At 42.1% G+C, this 21,457-nt stretch overlaps 1 pseudogene; it reads right to left on the bottom strand.

Annotated features, from left to right (window-relative positions):
- Positions 1 to 10,155: 10,155 nt before the first annotated feature.
- On the bottom strand, positions 10,156 to 10,572 carry LOC145089220 (putative mitochondrial protein AtMg00820 pseudogene; annotated as a pseudogene).
- Between the last annotated feature and the right edge of the window lie 10,885 nt (positions 10,573 to 21,457).

Below are 21,457 nucleotides of genomic sequence, written 5' to 3'. Positions count from 1 at the left end.
AGACATTAGATGAATACGTCACGTCACATGTGATCAGGGTTGAATAATATTAGAGTGCTGGATTTGGCCTTACTGCGCGACTTTTGTCTGAGTCTAACCGTGTAAAGCCGAGTCTGATACTCAAAGGATTATTTGAGCCTCACCACATGTGATGGTATTTAGGTAATGAATAATTGGCATTAACAGGAGGCCTTCAGCAGTTGAGGACCGGGTAGGGTGGAGTTAGAGATTTCCTGGGGCAAGCCTAGGATGAGTTTAGCAGTGATCAACGGTAGTGAAAGGGACCTGGTGGAGTCAAGGCAGTCCTTGGAAAGGGTACAGATAGATGTGGAAGGTATTATGGGCCCGTACTACTGAAAGCAGAGGATCCGTACCCGAACCAAGGAAGGCCAATATAAGACCAGGGAACTTGTAGTAAGTGTGATCCCTCCAGAGGTGTCAGTATCGCTAACAATTATTATTTTTGTATTTCAGAATGGTGGTACTACGCTCGAGGCCAGCTGTTGGCAGTTCAGGGGAGGGATCGGGTTCGGGATCGGGTTCCGAGCCAGTAGATGAGGGCCTACGCGGGTTCATCGCGTCAGAGATTACCAGAGCCGTCCTTGAGTCGACTCCTATTATGTTCGGGTCGATCAAGGAAGGGATATTGGAGTTGATGGAGGATCGCCTCAGGGCATTCAGGAGCGACATGGCATCTGGCCAGTCGGGATCTCGCACACTGTCCTTCAAGGAATTCCGGGGCAGTGGTGCGCCGAATTTTCACGGAGCAAAGGGCCCCATAGCTGCTAGGCGATGGATTGCATACATTAAGTCCTCACAGATGATTAGCTTCTGCCCTGAGGGGTCGAAGGTGAGGTTTGCAGTAGGGTGTTTACGAGATCGAGCTACGGATTGGTGGGAGTCTGTGGGTGACTCGTTGGGAGCCTCGACTGTCGAGGCTATGACTTCGTCGGAATTCGCGACCAGGTTCAGGGAAGAGTTTGCACCGGCGGTCGAGCTTCAGCAGTTGGCCAGGGAGTTGTTGGATATGAGACAGACGACGGAGACTGTGGCGGAGATCACCACCAAGTTTCGGGAGAGAGCGTTGCTGGTACCCCGGTACGCGGGTGATAAGGATATGAGGAGGACCCGCTATCATGACACGCTACGAGCTGATATTCGGGAGCATGTCAGTTTTTCAGCTTGCCCTACCCTGGACTCTATGATTGCCAGGGCAAGGGAGAGGGAGATAGATCTGGAGCACATCCGGAAGAGGAAGACAGAGGAAGTTCAGGCAGGAGGGGCTTCGGGGAAGAAGCCCAAGGGACCAGATGGTAGGCAGAAAGGCCAGTCAGGACCGAGCCGCTGCAAGAAATGCGACAGGCCTCATGAGGGGGCATTTAGGTTGGGAGCGTCGAGCTGCTATAAGTGCGGCAAGACGGGGCATTTCAGCAGGGATTGTACCGTCCCTGCACCTGTGATCCAAACATCGGAGTTGTTGTGTTTCCACTGCAACCATAGGGCCACAAGAAGGCCAATTGCCCCCAGTTGACAGCATCAGCGCCGGCTAAGGCGCTAGCTCCAGCTACCCTTCGGATTATAGATGGCCGGCAGATCAAGTCAGAGGCTCCAGTGGTGAGGAGCCGGGCATTTTAGCTGACGACAGAGGAGGCACGCGCCGCACCCGATGTGGTGACGGGTATGATTCTTTCCCTCTACTTTATTTTTTCAATGTTATGATATTGATATGTGCTCTGTGTATATGGATTAGGATCGTTCCATGTGAACGGTATTCCTGTTCAGGTGTTGTTTGACTCGGGTGCCACCCGATCATTTGCTTCCCTTGCACTTAGCAAGAGGTTTACAGAGTCTTCAGGCATGTTGGATTTCCCTTTAGACGTAGAGATTGCCGATGATCGATCGGTGCGAGCGTTGGCAGTATTCAGGGATTGTGTCCTAAGGTTATTTGAGGAGCGCTATTTGGTGGATTTGGTTCCCATCCCATTGTGGGAGAACAAGGTGATTATAGGCATGGATTGGTTGAGCCCTAATAGGGCGGTGATAGATTACACACAGCAGTTAGTGCGGATCAGGACCCCAAGTGGGGGAGAGTTAGTGATCCACGGCGAGAGGCCACAGCGTGGACCCACAGTATGTTCAGCAGCGAGAGCTAGGCGCTACCTTCAGCAGGGTTGCGCGGGATACGTCGCGTATGTTATGGATACCCGGGATGCGGGTAAGACAACGATGAGTGAGGTTCCAGTGGTGCGAGACTACGCTGATGTGTTCCAGGAGGAGCTTCCTGGAATACCTCCGGAGCGTCAGGTAGAGTTCAGGATCGACCTAGTTCCTGGTTCGGCTCCGATAGCCATGGCACCATATCGGTTGGCTCCTCTCGAGATGAAGGAGTTGTCTACGCAGCTACAGGAGCTGCTAGACAAGGGATTTATTCGGCCGAGCAGTTCACCCTGGGGAGCCCCGATCCTATTTGTGAAGAAGAAGGATGGGTCGCATCGGATGTGTATAGATTACCGGGAGCTGAATAAGGTAACGGTGAAGAACCGTTACCCACTCCTGAGGATTGATGACCTTTTTGATCAGTTACAGGGAGCATCTTGGTTCTCCAAGATCGATTTGCGTTTAGGTTATCATCAGATGAGGGTCAGAGAGGAGGATGTATAGAAGACCGCGTTTCGGACGCGTTATGGCCATTATGAGTTCGTGGTGATGCCGTTTGGGCTCACCAATGCTCCTGCCGCGTCCATGGACCTCATGAACCACGTGTGTAGACCGATGCTGGATCGGTCTGTGATAGTTTTCATTGATGACATCTTGTTTTATTCCAAGACGTAGGAGGAGCACAAGGACCATCTGTGAAAACCCGAAATTTCCATTCTGAACAAACCATATCAAGCCAATAGAAGTTAGAACAGCTACAGAGAAATTCCAGACTTCAGGTATAAGTTTGACAGTTTTTCAGGATTTACACTTAAGGAGATATCAAGAGAGTAGATGCACTAGGGTTTTGTGCAACACTGTTATTCAAATACTCTAGGATATTAGAGTTCATTCCGGGAATAAAAGTATTTTCTGCCAAAAAAATCCCAGGACTATATATAGAAATCTGAACCAAAATAATTCATTAGTTACATTTCCAATTAGAGAAAAGCCAAAATTCTCTCTCACAGATCTTCGGGTTTTTATCCCAAATTTTGAGTGCTTCGATCTAGTTGTATTATATAGCTTAGATTATGTTTTATAACCTCAAAATTGAATCAAAACCCCAAGATTTGGGAGTTTACCGCCCAAGAACACTTGGGGAGTAAACTCCATTTTAATGGCCAAAAGTGTCCCAATGTCCCTCAAAGCCTTGGAACTCGACATATGGACTACCATTGCATGTTTAGACCACCAAAACAATTAAGAATCAAGGGTGAAAGTGAGTTCACGGCCGAGGAAGTTCTTGGGCCGTGAACTCCATTTTTATGTGCCAAAGTGCCCTAAAAACCCTCCTTAAGCTAAGAGACTAATTTGGGCATGTACCTAAATGAGTTTAGGACTAGCTAACACACTTAGAACACCAAGAGTAAGGTGTTCACGGCCCAAAAGGTTCTAGGGCCGTGAACTCCATAAAATGGTGCCAAATGGTGCCATAAACTCTTCTAAAGCCTAGTACAAAAGCCTAGTTTAGTTCCTAGTTAATTTAGGGACTTGAAAACACCATAAACATACTCCCAAGGGAGATTACGGATGTAATCTCCAAGGGAATATGGTCCCAGGGCCGTAAACTCCTCAAAGGATTTATATTATGCCCTAAACTCTTCCATAGACCAAGCCATTAAGTAGAAATGCTTATTAGGGCCTTATAGAGCATCAAACATCAAATGGTAACCTAAGTATGAGCTTACGACCGTAAATTCATGAGTTTACGACCGTAAACTCATTTGGTAGTGTCATTAGTGTCGTGAACTCCCTTATGGAGTTTTCCTTGAGCCTTACACACAATAGCTTCCCCTACAAACACTTAGATGCAATCCTAGAGGCTAATAACACTTTATAAAGGTATTTAGCATGTCCTACGGTGTCTTGAGTTGTTTATTAGTTGTTTATAGACAAATTTGTTACATATATGTGAAATTATATGTTAACTAGGATCATAGAGTGTGTTCAAGACTTCACTTGACACCTAGCGGTCCTACCTCTTCAGTTCATCCGTATCACCCACAACAGGTGAGTTCATACCCCTTAATCAATGTTTTAACTATTTTTAAATGTTTTATGGGGGCGCGATACAAGTAGAATCATGGTACTTATTATATCAATCACATGCGATTAATAAGCAGCATTCAAATGATTTACTACTCATTAGCCGTTTTACCAAACAGTTTCCTTCAAATGATTTTCATAAACACTTTATATGTTTAAAACTCCTTATTACACTGTACATTTTACTCTGTACATTACATTTCAAACTTATTTACAATTGTGTTTCAAACAAATGTTTCTTTATACTAAACCGTTTTATCAAACCCATGCCTTCAAAACCCTTTTATAGATCAACATCAAGTCGATCTTTTCTTAGAAAATATTTATGTTCAAAGGTTTTTACAAAGGCATACGTTCATATACATTACATTACTATGAGTACATATACAACTAGACAAGAGGAAGAACATATCCAACTATACTAGAAAGAGAACATATACAATGGTACTAGAACGAGTAACAATACATTACATATACATATATACATTGACAAAATTGTGATCCTGTATCGGAGCATGCCTTAAATGTAATGGCCCGAGTTGTAGCCAGAGTCTCTTGGAGGGAGAGCGTGAGTTTGCGTATAGATCTATACTGGATTGACTATCCTACACCTTGCTGCTAGCTACAGCCGGCCTGCAGGTCTGCGGGTGCCAAACGTCATTTCTTTTTACGACCATACGTATGTCGTTGTTACCAGTCAATAGTATGGTGCAATTAATCACATGATACCTTAATATAAATCCGGTTTAAGGTAGTTAGTACAGGAGTAGTTCCTATAAAACAACACTACAGTACTACATTAATTTTCCCATTACTTATATTTAGTGATCTTTTCACTTAAACATTAAATATAAAAACTATATTTTGTTAATGATAGTTACACTTGTGAAAATTACACACTTTTACAAGAAACGAACATTTAGAACAGTTAAGTCTTGGTAGAAGACTACATTTAGAACAGTTAGGTCTTGGTAGAAGACACCCTTATATAATAGTAGGAATCATAGGGATTTCTAGGGTTTTTCAAACATTTACAGTTGTTTCACAAACATTTTCATAGTTACAGTTCACATACATTTTCAATACTTACAGTTCATATACAAACAATTTCTTACATACAAATTAAGACACTAAAATACTTATATCTCACCAGCTTCAAAGCTGATACTCGCTTTCAAAATTACTTGTATCCTCAGGTCATCATAGACAGGTACCGATGCAAGGATTAGGGAAGATGGAGCACGTTCGAGACTTATATTTCGTTTTGATTTATGCCTTAGTGTTTATCAAAATTTGACAGAATACACTTGTATAATAATTATATTATTAATGCAATGGAAGATGTTGTTGCTTGTTTACTACTTTTCATTGTTATGATATTGTACATGACGTCCTCCGCCCCAGAACGTTTCCGCCGTTCTTGGTTTTGGGGTGTGACACCATCTGAGAGAGGTTTTGGAGACCTTGAGGAGGGAGAACTTGTACGCCAAGTTCTCCAAATATGAGTTTTGGTTGCGCGAGGTGCAGTTTCTTGGGCACCTCGTCAACCAGAGCGGGATATCAGTAGACCAGGCCAAGGTGGAGGCTGTGATGAGATGGGAGGTTCCGAAATCTCCATCCGAGCTTCGGAGTTTCCTAGGATTAGCAGGCTACTATCAGAGATTCATTCAGGATTTCTCCAAGATAGCCGTACCCCTGACACGGTTGACTAGGAAAGTCGTGGTCTTTCGATGGCGGCCTGAGCTACAGGCAACATTCGAGATTCTGAGACAGAGATTGTGCGGGGCGCCAATCTTAGCCCTGCCCAAGGGCATAGAGGATTTTGTGGTATATTGTGATGCGTCCATCTCGGGCTTAGGCACGGTATTGATGCAAAGGGGTCATGTCATTGCTTATGCCTTAAGGCAGCTGAAGCCTCACGGGGCGAACTACCCAACGCATGATTTAGAGTTGGGGGCGGTGGTCTTCGCCCTCAAGATTTGGCGGCATTACCTCTACGGGGTTCAATGTACCATTTACACGGACCATAAGAGTTTCAGGTACCTCATGGATCAGCCGAATCTGAACATGAGGCAGCGTCGATGGTTGGACGTGGTGAAGGATTATGATTGCGAGATCCTTTACCACCCGGGGAAGGCCAGCGTGGTGGCCGATGCGTTTAGCTGTAAGGAGGCATCGATCAGGGATGTGTGTATGAGGATGACGGTGGTGACACCACTGTTAGAGTAGATTCGGGAAGCCTAGCAGGAGGCTATGAAGGAGGAACATCGGAAGAGTGAGCGAATAGTGGGTCAAGTCACCTCCTTTGATTATGATAGTCGAGGGTTGCTGACACTACACCGTAGGGTGTGGGTGGCTTATCACGGAGGTGTGCACCAGATCTTGATGGAGGAGGCGCACAAATCCCGATTCTCTATTCATACAGGGGCGATGAAGATGTATCGGGATCTTCGTCTAGACTATTGGTGGCCCTGCATGAAGCGGGATGTGGCTTGGTACGTTGAGCTATGTTTGACCTGCAGGGAGGTCAAGGCCGAGCATCAGAGACCGCACGGCAAGATGCAGCCGTTAGATATCCCGTTATGGAAATGGGAAGATATTACGATGGATTTTATCACGAAGCTTCGCCGGACGACAAGAGGAGTGGATTCGATTTGGGACATCGTGGATCGGTTGACCAAGAGCGCCCATTTTATTCCGATTCAAGAGAGTGACTCGGCCGAAAAGTTGGCCGATATCTATATCAGGGAGATAGTGGCACGGCATGGGGTGCCAGTGTCAGTGATATCAGATCGTGATGTGCAGTTCAGTTCTGGGTTTTGGAAGAGCTTTCATGATGAGTTGGGCACTCGTTTGCATTTTAGCACCGCCTTTCACCCGGAGACGAATGGTCAGAGCGAGCGGACCATCCAGACGTTGGAGGATATGTTGCGGGCATGCGTATTATACTTCGGTGGTAGTTGGGATACCTATCTTCGCTTAGCTGAGTTCTCATACAACAACAGCTACCACGCGAGTATTGACCGTCCCCCATTCGAGATGTTGTATGGACGGAGGTGCAGGACCTCGATATGTTAGGGTGAAGTTGTCCAGAGGGTCATGGGGAGCACCGAGGTGGTGCTCAAGACGACCGAGAGGATCTAGCAGGTTCGAAGCAGGCTTCAAGGAGCATTACCCCCGAGTTGTTTCAGGATCAAGCAGCAAACTTCAAGGACGAAGTCTAAAATAAGTGGGGGAGATTTGTAGCACCTGGTTCCTGGTACGTAAAATTTATCTAAGTGTTTTTCATTTTTGGCCTTGGACTCGGCGAGTTGTAGGTCCGACTCACCAAGTAGAGACTGGATCCGGAACACGTTTAAGTTGGCGACTCGGCGAGTCCACATTTTGGACTCGACGAGTCCCCGCTTATCCGCCCCCAAGCTTGCCCTAAATTTGAAGGGTTTGCACCCTATTTAAACCCTCTTATCCGCCCCCAAGCTCGCCCCCTTCACCCTCAGAGCTCTATACTTGGTTCTAGACTTGTTCCTTGTGAGATTGAAGCATTTTGGTGTGTTTTCTTGAAGATTTGGAGAGGGAAGGAGAGTAGATCAAGAAGAGAAGAAGGAGGCCAGACATATTTGTGTTATCTCAGTGATTTCCTTAAGGTGTAACTTAGTTTCCCTCTGTTTTCATGCTTATTGTCCCTTGTAGCTCCATGAAAGTCCTTCTTGAGCCTTTCTCCAAGCTTCTTTGTGTTTTAGGGTTTGTAATAACTTGTTTAGCCTCTAGATCTAGGCATGATTGAGCTCCAGGAGCTTGGATCTACTGCCTTTATGGAGCCATATTGAATGAAAGCCCTAGATCTACTCTTTTGGTGCATTTTGAGCCCTAAAACCCTCATGGGTGATTATTTACACGTAAAGTTGGAAACTTTACGTGTTAATCAGGCCCTACAAACCCAGATCTATGAATGACATGAGCTGGACTCAAGCAGAATCACGTGTATAGTATCTGCATGTGGCAGACTCGGCGAGTCGTTCATCTGACTCGGCGAGTCGAGTCCCGAGTCCTCAAGTTTTTCCCCTTTTTCGTGTTGCGGGTTGGAGCAGTGAGACATGGGGTGTGATTCAGTGGGTCGGAAGCTAGACTCACTCATGAAGTAACTCGGCGAGTCAATGCCATGACGCGGCGAGTCCAAGGAAATCTTCTTGCCTCAAGAACAGACTCGACGAGTTGTTCATACAGCTCGGCGAGTCTCAGCATAGAGTGTTCTTCGGATGAAGATGAACTCGGCGAGTTGTTCATACAACTCGGCGAGTAGGATGAAGGATTATTGGCCTTTAGTTTAGAAGGAGGACTCATCGAGTCAATGCTTAACTCGACGAGTAGAGACGGGTTTATGGTCGGACAAAGGGATAGGGACTCGGCGAGTTGGCAAGTCAACTCGGCGAGTCGGGCCAACTCGCAGTTGACTTTGACTTTGACTCTTGATTAGTAAGGGGTAAATGGTCATTCTACCCTGAGGGTGGTTAGCAGTATTTGACCAAGGGTTTTGTGGGAATTATAGCCGGAGGATTTACGGAGCGGCGGCAACAGAAGACAGTCAGTTCCCACACAGATCAACAACTACTTTGAGGTGAGTTACCTTCCAGTAGCGGTGGGTCTACGGCCACAATGCCGGCCCACCAGTAGGAGTTGTATGTTAGATGACTGTCTTTGTGATATCATCTAGGTTTGCTACTACCTGATATGTTATATGCTAGCATGATATGTATATGTGATAGTAGTAGAATTCGGTTGTTAGGACCGAAGGGTAGGTCAGACACCCCAGATATGTCTGACAGTATGTGATGATATGTTTATATGCTGGCATGATATGTTATATGTGATAGCGGTGGTAGGAGGGGAATAGCCCCCAAGTTCGGTCGTTAGGATCGAAGGGTAGATCGAACACCCCAGATATGTCTGATAATATGTTATGTTATGATATATGTGATAGTAGCAGTAGGGATGAAATAGTCCCTAAGGGCACCCCAAATAGGCCGTACCGGGTAGGTCGGGCACCCCAGAATTGCCCGACAGTGTGTATGATATATAATTGTATGGTATGTGGTAATATGGGAGAACTCACTAAGCTTCGTGCTTACAGTATTCAGTTTTGGTTTCAGGTACCTCTTCTTCGAAGGGGTAGGAGCCGGCACGGTAGCGGTACATCATACACACGCTTTGTATTCGGCATTATGGGATCCTCCTGGGGTTTTGTACTCTGATAGTATAGTGTTTTACGAAATGGTTTCCAGACAAACAACATCTTTTATGAAATGTCATGATCCGTGAATGTTTTATTTATAATGTTTTGCAATTGGTATGTTTTAAAATGAAATTTTTGGCTCATATTTTTGGGACGTTACACTGCGGGATACCATAGGCCAAGTGACTTGCTTCCTTTTAGGTATCGAAGAATTTGTTTGGCTGCGGTCATGTGAGACATTTTTGGATCAGCCTGATACCTTGCGCATATACCCGTTGCAAACACTATATCCGGTCGATTAGCAGTGAGATACATGAGAGATCCAATGAGGCCTCTATAAGTCTTGTGATCAACAGGTTCTCCGGAGGGGTCAGCAGAGATCTTATTGCCGAATGCCATGGGTACCTTAGCCGAAGAGCAGTTATCCATTGAGTATTTCTTCAGTAGCTCAGAGGTATATTTTTCTTCATTGATGAAGATTCCTGGAGGAATCTGTTTAACTTGAAGTCCTAGAAGGAAGTTAATCTCTCTATTCATGCTCATCTGAAACTTGTTGGTCATGAGCTTAGCAAAATCATCCACCATCCTCTGATCTGTGGATACGAAGATGATATCATCCACATATATTTGTACAAGCATCAGGTGTTCACCCTTTTCTCTTCTAAATAAAGTGGGATCAATTACTCCTCTTTTAAATCCGGACGAGACAAGGAATTCAAAGAGAGTCTCGTACCATTAAGAAATGCACTCTTAACATCCATTTGATGAACTTTGATGTTTTTGTGAGCTGCGTATGCAAGAAAGATTCGAATAGCCTCCATTCGAGCTATTGGAGCATACGTTTCATCATAGTCAACACCTTCGAATTGGCTATAGCCTTTTGCAACTAGTCTTGCCTTGTTTCTGACTACGGATCCAGACTCATCGAGCTTGTTCTTGTACACCCATCGGGTGCCAACAATGGTGTGACCTTGCGGTTTTGGAATAAGTTCCCACATACTCTTTCGTTCAAATTCTGCTAGTTCTTCCTGCAGTGCTGAGATCCAGTCAGGCTCTAGTAAGGCTTCTTTGATTGATCGAGGTCCAACCGTGGACATGAATGCTGAAAAGTGGCAGTGATCAGATAGGTCTTGTGAAGATCTAGTTTGAACGCCTGCAGATGGATTGCCAATGATCTCACAAGGTGGATGGTCTTTCTTCCAAACATGAAGGCGTGGTTGAAGATGATCAGTGGCTGCAGTATACGGAACATCTTCAATGTCATAGGACTCGGAAATAGGGAACGGTAGTTCCCCCTGGACTTAAGAACAGCCGGCTGAGCCTGCAGAGTTGTCTTGAATTGTTGGTGATGCGGTAGAATGAAGTGGTTCCCCCTGGGCTGCGGATGGGATAGTTACAATTATGGGATCAGATCTGGTATCAATAGTTTCTATGTTCTCATCATCAGAGTCAGACGAGACATTTGATGGTTAAGATACTCTACAGATGGACGGAGCTGCTTCAGTTAGTACTGGAACCTTGATGGTTGTAGTATGATCCGGAGTGGAGATTTCTCTCTCAACCGGTGGGTTGGAAGTACCTAACGACACATCATCGGAAGGCATAGGAACAGATACTTCAGCATGTTGTAATTGATCTTGAGGAGAGACCAGGACTTCGGATAACGTGGAAGTCTCTATCGGATCGAAAAGATCATCATAGTTAACTTAACTATATTTAGAGGACCCAAAGTATCAGAAATATCAGATTCAAGAATTGATTTTGTTTCAGAGGAAGGAGCAGCACTACGGACATGGGAATCATCAAACTTTACGTCAAAACTTTCAACGATTAACCTCGTATGTTTGATCAGTACGCGATATGCGATCTTATAGGTTGAATAGCCTAGGAAGATGCCTTCATCGGATTTCAGTGCAAGCTTGTTGAGATGATTTTGGTTGTTGATCAAGAAGCATCTTCAGCCAAAAATGTGGAAGAAGTGGACATTTGGTTTTCAATTGTTGAGATCTTCATAAGGAGTTTTTCCAAGACATTTGCAAACTATGTTGCGGTTCTTTACAAAACAAGTTGTAGTCACGGCTTCGGCCCAGAAGTACACAGGTAGATTGGCAAAATTGAGCATAGATCTGGCTGCTTCTACCAGAGTTCTATTTCTTCTTTGGAGTGGTTGAGCATTCGTCATCAGCAATTGCTACCATACAGATCTTGCCTTTTCCTTTACTGTGATTGTCTTCTTCTTCATCCCCAGATGACCACACTTGATGATTCCTTTTCACTTGAGCAACATAAGCTTTTCCTTTTTCTTTTTCTTCCAATTCTTGAGCCATTCGAAGATAGAAAGCTTGATCTTTCACAACATTTGCCTTACAGTCTTTGGCAAAATGGTTCTCTTTGTTGCACTTGTGACATATTATCACATCATTTTTGTCTTCTGAAGGTGTACTGGAGTCAGTAGAGTGAGACTGCGGTGGTGCATCTTAGGGTTGATTTTGTTGAGACTGCGGTGGAGGATGAGGATTCTTGGTGAAACGAGAGTTATTGCTTTGGAAGTTGCGGTTGAAAGGTGGTCGGGTGTATTGTTGGTTTTTACGAAATGAAGGTGGTAATCTATTGAATTTTTGACTGACAAGGGCTATGGCATTCTGAAATTCTTCTTCATCACCATACTCTGATTCTGCTTCATATGACTGCGGTAGAGAGTCATACGAGGTGGGATGTATTTGAGATGATTGTGCTAACAGAGCAAGTGGACCCCTGAAGTCTAAATAGTCCTTGAGTACGGTGGACTCCTGAGCTTGTAATTCTCTATAGAGCTTATATAGGGACAATGAGTGAATTTTCCTATCTCCTTGAACATTCATTTTGGCTGTTGTCCAATGTTTTCCCAAACCATTCAAAAATTGAAGGTTTGTCTCATGATTGCTTCTTACAATACCAACATTGGATAGTTTGGTCAATATCAGGTTGAACCTTTTGAAAGAGTCTTCTAAGCTTTCACCCGCATGAGCTTTAAAGTTGTTGAACTCATTGAGTGCAGTAGTAAGCTTTCTGTCTTGAGCTTTTTCAGTTCCCTCGTACAGATTCTTGAGCACTTCCTAGATTTCTTTTGCGAATTTGCAATTTATGATGATATCGAAGTTGTCAGGGGCAACTCCACACGATATCTCATAAAAGGCTATTGCATCGTTTTCCATTTTGTCGAGATCATCCTTGGTGGGACGGTTCATGACTGGTTGACCTCCTCCTAGTCTGACAGTGGCGCCGTCGGTTTGAGTAGGTGTAAGAACGGGAACATGTGGTCCTTCTTCAACAGATCGCCATACGTCTCTTTCAAGTCTTCTTAAGTATCTTTGCATTCTTTGTGACCAGTGATGGTATTCATTTGCAACCAATATTGGGGCTCGATTTGAACCACCAACACTGTTGGAAACGTTTAAAGAAAAAGCTTGTGCCATTTTTTTGAGTAGAGCTTCAGTGGTATAGAAGGCCTTTTGAAGAATCAGAGTTCCAATATTCAAAAAGCAACCACTATGGATCTGATACCAATTGTTGAGAGAAAAACTTTGAGACACACTTGAAAAAAAGTTAGAACAAGTATTTAGCGGAATAGTTAATCTCAGAGGATATAAGAGCTCAACAATAATAATAAGTTAGATTGTTAGAAGGTTAAATAGTTAGAGGAAAGTAAAGAAAAGAAAATGAAAACAATTGTTATATCATGTATACACATAAGTTGATTCATAACATGGAATGCATTCAAGCCAATGTTAGTGAGTAAGATCAAACTTAGTGATTGAGTCACGAAGACTTGCTCCGAAGAGTGATTGTAATCTGCTATGTAAGAGTAAGTAGTATGGTTGAGTAAGAAAGAGATAGAAAGGATAAATCCAGAGAAAGTGTATTAGAAAGTGAAGATACGTATTTGATAGAAAGAGCTTGGTCTCTATTTATAGACACACAAGAGTTACAGCACAAAGTTCTCTATGAGTAGCCATGCAAGGTCTACTGGACAATAGAAATAAACAAGATGAGACAAAATAGACTAAGTATAAAAATAAGACTGCGGATCCTTGGACTTCGATTGCGGATGACTGAAGTAGAAAGTCATGGTTGCGGCTGCGGTGCTGACAGCGGTAGGGAGAAGTTCATGAGGGTCACTTTTAGTGATTCAACACAGGCCATCCTACTGCGGTCTACCCGATACGAGCATGCAATTCACATAAGCTAAGACACATAAAGCAGGCACATAAGGCATCATCCCTAGATCCTCAATCCTATTCTAGCATGTTGTTCTACTGAAGCATATAAATATAACATAAACTTGTATGGGTATTTTAGGGAAAACTTACTTGAGCTCGACCGGTTGTGCACATCACACACTTCATCCGTTCTCTAAATCTTTATTTTAGTCTTTAGAAAATGATTTTCTTGTAAAAGATTTTAATCCCTCGATTTGAGTTTAGACACTCCCGAGGGTGTGTCTGAATCCCTCAAACCAGGGCTCTAGTACCAACTTTTAACGACCCCAAAATCATGTCAAAAAAATTGAGTTTAATAAACTACTTTAATTAAAACGTTTGTCGGAAAACACTGCCTATTCATAACATTTCATAAACCGTGCAAAATGTTTGAAATTCTATATCATAAAATAGTGATAATATCATAGTACAATCCCAAGGAGAACTCATAAAGCGGAATCTGTGGTGTGTATATCATATGCAGCTACTGCGCCGACTCTTTCCCTTTAATTGAAGAAGTACCTGAAACAAAACTGAAAATTGTAAGCACGAAGCTTAGTGAGTTCCCCCACAATACCACATACCATATAATCACATAAGATACATACATATTGTCAGGCATACCTGGGTGCCCGACCTACCCCTTCGGTCCTCTCCACCAGATACTGCCTAGCATATCTAGGTGTTGGCTTCCCCTTTGGTCCTCTCGACCGGATACTGGGGACTATTTCACCCCTATACTACTACCACATAACATGTAACACATAATCGTATTCTATCTAGAATGACTGGGTATGACTACCCCTTTTGGCCCTATCGACCGGTAATCTAAGGACTATCTCCCCTACTGTCACTAGCACATAGCATCATATCATACTAACACATAAACAAATAAGGTAGTAGCAACCTAGATGAATATCACAGAGACAATCATATAATCATACAACTCCTACTGATGGGCCGGCATTGTGGCCGTAGACCCACCGCCACTGGAAGGTAACTCACCTCAATGTCGTGTAGTGTTTGAATTATCCTCGGTGCACCAGTCGACTCCCTACAACTCCTCGATCCCTACACGATAACCTTCAATTCAACACACAGCACATACAACTCTAAACAAGGTTAGTCCAAGTCCAGTCAAAGTCAACTTTAAGTTGAACCGACTCGCCGAGTTGGGTCGTCAACTCGTCGAGTCCCCCACCCTTTACTCGTCCTTAACCACGTCTCGACTCATCGAGTTTGGCATCGACTCACGAGTTCCTTTCTCATATGAACATCACATGAAACTCATCCGACTCGCTGAGTTGTATGAACACCCGTCGAGTCCACCTTCATCTGATGAACACGTCATGTCCTCGACTCGCCGAGTTGTAAGAACAACTCGTCGAGTTCATCTTTAATCTTAAGAAGATTGCCTTGGACTCACCGAGTCCGTTCTAGTACTCGTCGAGTCCCATGAACTCCAAGTCTAAAATTATGTCCTATGCGTTAGGGCGCTCTTTCTAACCGGTTACCACCCTTCCAACACTCAACTGGGTCCTTTTGACCCTCAACATATATGGGACTCAAAGCCTTGGACTCGTCGAGTTCCAAGGATGGACTCGTCGAGTCGGTCACGTCCATTCACTAAATCTTTGATTTTTGATGTACAACCCATGACCATAAGATAGATATAAGCCTCTACAATCGATCTAGCACATAAAGTTACAAACTTTACGTGCTTACATGGGACTTTGAGGTCAAAAGGTCCTAAAACAAGTTCTTGAGTTGCATGGATTCTTCTTTGGGTGGAAAAGCACCCACTTTCTGCCTTATCACCCCTCAAAGGACCTAGATCCGAAGCCTTGTCCCCAACCATGCTTGCATTCATGGTTGGCTACCTAGAATGGCTTATAAAATCCCTAAATCTTCACAAGATGGGATCTAGCAATTGAAAAAGAAAGTTAGCAACTTTATACCTTCTGAGGACTGGAGATGAAGCACAAACTCAAACCCCTCTGGTCTTCTCTTGTTTCCTCAAGCCCTTCTACTTCCTTCTTAAGATTACCAACACCAAAATCCACCAAAATGACTTAGATTGCTTCAACAACGGCTAGGGTTTTCTATAGAGGGTTTCTGGGAGCATAAGGGACGATGGAGGTCGTATAAGGTTACTTAAATAGGGTGCAAACCCTCATATTAGGGTTTTTGTCCAGCCAGAGCCTACTCGTCGACTCCATAACTTAAGTCTTGCGTCCCATCCCGCTTCTACTCGGCGAATTGGTCCTTCAATTCGCCGAGCCCAAGGCCAAAATGCAAAATATTTAAATAATTAATAGAAAGAATATGCACCAAGAACCAGGTGCTACACCTTTAATCCCTTTTCTTTTTTTTCTTTTTTTTCTTTTGAATAAGCCAACCGGCCCAATAGGGGTCTCAGCCCAAGGTTGGCCCCAAAAAATTTAGGGGCTTTGATTTGGCTTGGCCCAATGAAGATTTTTGGTCCATTGATGCTTAATAGGGGTTTTCGGTTCAAGGAGCCCAAAAATGAGTGTTCTCGGTCCAACTAAGGCCCAAGTATAGGTTTTCGGCCCAAAGAAAGGCCAACTAGAAGCTTTCGGCCAAAAAGGCCCATTAGAGGAGTTTTTGGCCTAATATAATGTCCAATTGAAGTTTTCAGCCCATTAGGGACCAAATATGGGTTTTGGCCCAATAAGACCAAAAGGAGAAATTATTGGCCCAAAATAATGTCCAATAGAAGTTTTCGGCCCATTAGGGCCCAAAGAGGGGTTTTCGGCCCAACAAGACCAAACGGACAAGTTATCGGCCGAATAGGGCCCAATAAGGAAGCCTTGGTCCAATAAGGATTTCGGGTCAATAATTCTTGGATTAAGGCCCAAAATTGATTGGACTTGGTTTATTAGAGCGAGGTTTGGGCTTATACGAGATTATTTCAACTTAAATGACAATGTATGAAAGTATGAACTTAATATACTTGAAGTTTGAATTTCACAAAATGAAATGTTGCAAGATTACATAAGGAGATTATCTTGTACAAGGATCAACATCTTAACCTAAATTTGCTAGTGTTGACACTATACATATACCCTTAAGTTGGCCAAAAGTCAACTTAGAAAAAAAGTCAACGGTCAAAGTCAACTGCTAGGTAGCACGTTGTGGCCACCCTCTCGTCACGTCATGGGAGTTCCATGAGAAAACAATTGCGACCAGAAGAGCCACCACATTATGGCAAGCATGCCAAAAAATTTGTCAAAGAACCCCTCCTAAACGGTGTGGTAAGCATGAAGTCATGTTGTGGGAACTACTTCTTGACAACTTAATATATTATGCTCTTAATCCATTAAGCCACACTCTCATATCTTCCAAAAAGCTTCCTAATGTCTATAAGCTTCATAAAAACCCTTGCTTTATAGACATGTATGTCCATTGCATGTCTTGAACTTGGTTAGGTCAAAATGGTAAAAATGAGGTCAAAACCTCATTCGTGGAACCAAAACTAAACCATTATTCAGATTTGGAACACTAAACCTCAAAAGGACCTCAATGATCCATAGAGTTGCCAACTTTATGGAATCCATCCACTCAAACTCTCCAAAACATGGAGAAAATGCATAAATACCTAGATCTAAAAGCATAGCACATAAAGAAGGGAACTTAAGGACATACAATGGTCTAGAAAATGTGCTACAAGGTGGGGATGGACCTTACTTGATCGATCTTTGCTCAAGGGACACTTTCTTCTCCTTTAATACAACCAAAAAGCTTTAAAACACAACAATGGAGGGTAGGGTTTGATCTAGGTTAAGAGGGAGTGATAAAGGATGGGGTGAGCAAACCCTAGCCATCATATCCCTTAAACAAGGGTGCAAACCCTAGAAAATTAGGGTTTAGGATTAAACGGATGCCACGTGGTGGCCAGAACCTTGTCACGCCATTGTGCACACCAAAATGCATGTTTTTCAACGGATGAGGCTATGTCGAGGTTCGTTCTCCCACCACGTTGTGGCAAACCAAAACTTCATATTTAACTCTTTAAATACCAAAACCACAAAGGGAATATATACCTGGAACCAGTGTAGGAGACAAAGCATCCTTTAGCACCTATCGCAACATGAACTTGCTTGCATCTTGGTTCCCCTGAAACAACACTACCTCATAAGCACTTAATCCTTATAGACCAAAGATCATAACATCATATGTGATTCTTCTTAATGACTTAAGGGATAAAGTTTCCAACTTTATCCATTACAAGGGCGAGATCTAACCAAATCTAAAACTCTTGCAAGATTATGTCTATAAAAGTCCATAATTTCTTACATTGTTAAAGAAGAACATTACAAATGCATTTTTCTTGTTTTTAAAGTCAGGAGACATCACCATTTCCAACTAAAGTTTTGGAGTTTCTTAAACTCCAAGAACATGAGGTCCAAATGACCCAAAATTGACCAAATCTCATGAAAACCTTAGATCTATACACCAATTGAATGAAGTAGAGGTCAAGGAGACTTACAATACAGAACCACAAGGATTGGAGATGATTTCTAAAGCTAGAAATGAAAACTAACACCAAGAAACGCCCTTAGAAGCTTCTTAGATCTGCAAGAAATCCAAAAATCCACAAAGAACGAACATAAAGGCTAGCTTTTTGAGATGGGAAGGTGGAGATTGAAGATCTCTTGATACACTATAAGTAGCATCCCTTCAATAGGGCTTAAGGATCGAGACCTGGTGTTTTAGGTTGTGGCAGTCGTTGGGCCATGGATAGGAACCTAAGCACGCCACCACATAAACACATGGCCACAATACCCTAGCTTCCTCACTGAGACGTAAGATTTTTCTAAAAATCCTTATTCTCAAAACCCCAAGGTTTTAGTTGTTCAAACCTAAATATAGGTGTTACATTCCAAGATTGTCGTAAGTTGTCGATCACACTCGAAACAATAATACATTCATCCATATTCATATGTGTTGAGTAAACCGACCTATAATGCAACAGATTTCATTACATTTTTCTATAACAAGCCTTGAGTCTACCATTTATATTTATTTAAATCATTATAAACTTCTTTCTAAAAACATCCTCAGTGATGTACTTAGACTTAAGGTTATTCAATAATTCCTTTACACCCTCCATGTTTTGTTAGATATCAAAATGAGGATCAAACATACCACTAAGAATGTGGCCTGTATAGAGATGTAGTCATCATTCTCCCACTTACATCGACCTTTGGTTTGCTCCACCATTTCATCTTCTTATGCTTCTAATGCGTCCATGCTTATAACATGAACCACCTTCAGTATAGTCACCAGAAAATATATCTTTTTCAGCCAACGGCGAAAATTGTTTCCTTGGAACTTCTACCACTAGTTGAACTTGGAAGTCATCTCTTTCACTAATTCACTCATGCTATCAGGAAATCAAAACAAATATAATATTCTATTGTCAGGTTTAGGAGGAGAAGAAAGTTTCTAAAATCAATATAAATATATGATGTGAGTTAGAATTGAGTAAAAAATACATAATTAATCAAAAAAAGCACGAAGAACACACTATGTAAATATGATCTGATTGGATCATATTAGTCTGTATAGGGTAGACGATATTTGAGAGTGTTTACAAAATGAAGAGAACAAAAGTTACTCTCGACTCTAATACCTACCCTATTGATTGGGTACAACAAACTTAGGAAAAAATATAAGGTCTTTACATTCTAGAATCGAAAACAAAATGTGCCTTGTAAATACATATAGAGTCAAAATCACTTGGATTTTAAACCCTTATATTCTTAATGTCTTTCGACTCCTCACTATCTACATTTTGAACCCTACAATCTCTCCTTAGTGTGAGTAGTTGAAATTATGCCATAAGATTCAAAGTCTGAAGAAGTACATTGCAAACCTCTATATACCACAAAATTGTCCTTCAAATCTATGTCTTGTCTTTAACTTCATTCCTATTGCAAGTTTTGATTCGACCAAGCATATTGATATATTGAACATTCGTGTACCTCTCTAAATCCATAACTTGAAACAAATATTTTGTCAACTTCCCATTCTTGTTCTTCATACTTGTCAATATTGATCTTCCTATTCAGTAGAGATTGAGGAACTTTTGAAGGCTTATTGACACCTAAAGAAAGCTCAGTATTTTGTAATTACTAGGAAATCATAATATTTGTCTATGAAAACCTTGATATGAGCAAAACCAATGATGAAATCATACTTTTTGGTTTCAATTAGCTTTGAAACATCCACATTTTTTAAAACCCTTGTCACGGTAACCAACTCATTTAAGTTCATCAGTGGGAAATCTACAATCAAGAACTTACAAAAAACATTTTTTTTCTCTTAAGACCATGTAGCGAAAATTTTCTAGAAGACCTTCGAACAAGTATTCTTGCATTATAGTCATCACTTTCATAATCTTCACATATTACCATACTTCTTCTTTTCATTTCCACAAGACTTCATGGAAACGTATCTTCAGTCTTTTGGACTCATCTTTATCATTAAAATTTCAACAATCTTGTGCTGGGAAGATGTAAAAAACATCTGGTTTATTGGGAAGTCAAGCTGACTGAAATCAGTATGCTCAATATCATAGCTCTTCTTAGGCACCTTTTGAAAGTAATCATTCAGCCCAATAGAAAAAATGTCCTTAATTATCTCATAACACCACTTTTGTTGGGATCGTCCTTGTTTAAGCCAGGTGGATCATTTTGTATTCACCTCATTATACTGTTTATTTGCCTTTGCTTTTCGATTTCAAGAGCTTGTTGCTTTTTCTTGTCTTCTTCAGAAATAACCACAGAGATAGCTTTCCCTTTATCTCTTTGATCATATTTCAAGTTGGCGGAAAAGAATTTCAACTTGAACCTCTAGCTCATTTGTTTATTGTGATCCCATTTGTTTTTGGTCTTGTTGATGTTGTTGTAGAAGTTGTGGTCAGTGATATGGAAAGTCAAGTTAGTATTTATGTCAAAATTACTTTTCCAACAACAGCTCATTTCTTAGAATCTTTCGAAGAACCAACTCCTCCACATCGTTTCTCTCCCCCTTGTGAGACTTGCACCGCACGTGGAACATTCGTTGGTAATAAAAGAACCAACTAAAGGATAGGAGCAAGCTCCACTTTGATATTCGTCTTAGTGGTCGAAACCAATTGAGAAATTGACTCTTGAGAAAGTGATGATTCATTCTAAGGATCAACTTTCGAAACAAACCCCTTGATATTCGATAACAATTCTTCCAGCTTTGCAAACACCTGAGAATCCTTTTTCCGACATTACTTCAAGCTTGTTTGAATAGTCAATGTTAGTTTTGAAATCAACCAACCTTGTGATAGCAGATGCAACAGCATCAACTTTACTATGAACCAAAGTGTAATTTTTCTCCATCTTGTCAATATCTTTAGACGTCTTTGATTTGAGTTCAGCCACTGTACGATCCACAGACTCTTTCATATTTGTCATTTGTTCAAAAAATATATCATGATGCTCCTTTGCAACATCAGGAAGCTTCTGAATTTCATAATCAAAGCTTTTGGAATGAACAACTAACCTTTGGACTTGTTTTAGTTCAATGCTTTCAACCAAGCTTCGAAAGAAATTCTCTTGAGATTTCAAGAAATACTCTATCTTGACCCCAGTGAAAAAATTCCTTCCCCTAATATCTGCTTGTATATGAAGAATAGAAATTTTGTTGGAGTTAAGGATTTTGAATTGTTTACCTGACGTGATCATGT

The sequence above is a fragment of the Lactuca serriola genome, chromosome 2 (assembly GCF_051521515.1).
Source record: "Lactuca serriola cultivar US96UC23 chromosome 2, Lser_US96UC23_V15, whole genome shotgun sequence".
Taxonomy (NCBI): domain Eukaryota; kingdom Viridiplantae; phylum Streptophyta; class Magnoliopsida; order Asterales; family Asteraceae; genus Lactuca; species Lactuca serriola.
Note: the sequence above shows the minus strand (reverse complement) of the source record. Positions and strands in the feature narration are given on the sequence as shown.